The 1,235-nt window shown below is 51.3% G+C and overlaps 1 non-coding gene across 1 annotated transcript; it reads left to right on the top strand.

The window, feature by feature from the left end:
- Positions 1-243: 243 nt before the first annotated feature.
- On the top strand, positions 244-337 carry GNI_214060. Its single transcript has one exon. It is a non-coding gene; the product is annotated as a tRNA-Ile (tRNA).
- Positions 338-1,235: the final 898 nt, after the last annotated feature.

The raw sequence follows: 1,235 nt of genomic DNA, 5'->3' as shown, positions 1-1,235 counted from the left end.
AATTCTAGGAAGAAATCGGATACGCCAAAGGGTCGAGGGACACCCCCCTTGGGGGTAATCGGTAAGGCAATGAAGAGTTTTCAACATTGGGGGATCTAAGTGGGGATGCGGTGAAGGAAAGGTATGACGATCGTAATGTCCTGCAGTGGATACATGAGGGAAAATGGACACCGCTCGGCCAGCCACCGAAGATGAGACAGTGCTTTCATGCAGGCATCGACGCTTTCAGCCCAGAAGCTTGGCGGTCTTGTAGCCCAGTAGGTTAGAGCGTCAGTCCAATAAACTGAAAGTCAGTCTAATAAACTGAAAGTCCACGGTTCGATCCCGCGCTCGACCAGTCACTGAAATTGAGAGAGGACGTTTACGCAGGGCACAAGCGGAATCATCAAAGTGAAATCATCAACTGTTGTGTTCGTGGTGGCGTGGGCATGTTCGGCTTGGTTTCAATGGTGAGGATACACGTGTTTCACCCTTGGGACCTGGGTTCGATTCCCGGTCTCGGAGAATAACGATCGGCCACACCACACATGTCCAGCAGAAAGCAAACTGGTCCGACCCGCACAGGTAGCGCGGACAGCGCCAACCCATTGGATTGTCTCCGGAGCCCAGTGGGCTGCACGACGACCACAATATCTGCGACCACCTGACCACGACGGTTCAAATATCACTCATGCTCCTGATCGTGGTGCAGAGAAATTCACGAAAGTTTCCTGAAGATCCCATGTCAAGCCACCAACCAACTCGTGCAATATCGGAGCTGTAGACCACCCGCTCAAGTCCGAATTAGGGGGAAAGCTGGTGTGTCAACGTGTTAATTCGGTTTTCGAATACAGTAGTTTGAGTCACACCCTTGCGAAAGACTCCCGAGCGTACCACGACCTGAAGACCGCTCCTTATGCGAGACCGTATCAGATACCAGACAAGAAAAGTCAAAATAACCAAAACCGGCACAACAGTCAACCCAATGCAACTTGCGGGTTCGAATCCCGTCGTAGGTTGCAAGTGGTGTGGATTGCAATGATGGATTGCAATAAGGTGAGCGAATGAAACGAAAGTGCGAAACATGCACCGACACCACCACTATCGTGAAGTAGAAATCTGGAGAGAAATTGTCTACAGGGCCAACACCGCCACGTGGGGGCAGACGACGTTCCGAAGTGTGGAGGGAAAAAGACGGTGGTCGTTTCGTGGATTCGTTCTGATGAACAGCTATGGTTTGTGGGCGTTAGAAGGAC

The sequence above is a fragment of the Gregarina niphandrodes genome, assembly GCF_000223845.1.
Source record: "Gregarina niphandrodes unplaced genomic scaffold scaffold00149, whole genome shotgun sequence".
NCBI classification, from domain to species: Eukaryota; Apicomplexa; class Conoidasida; order Eugregarinorida; family Gregarinidae; genus Gregarina; species Gregarina niphandrodes.
The sequence above is the reverse complement of the archived record's forward strand: the minus strand, read 5'-3'. Positions and strand labels throughout refer to the sequence as shown.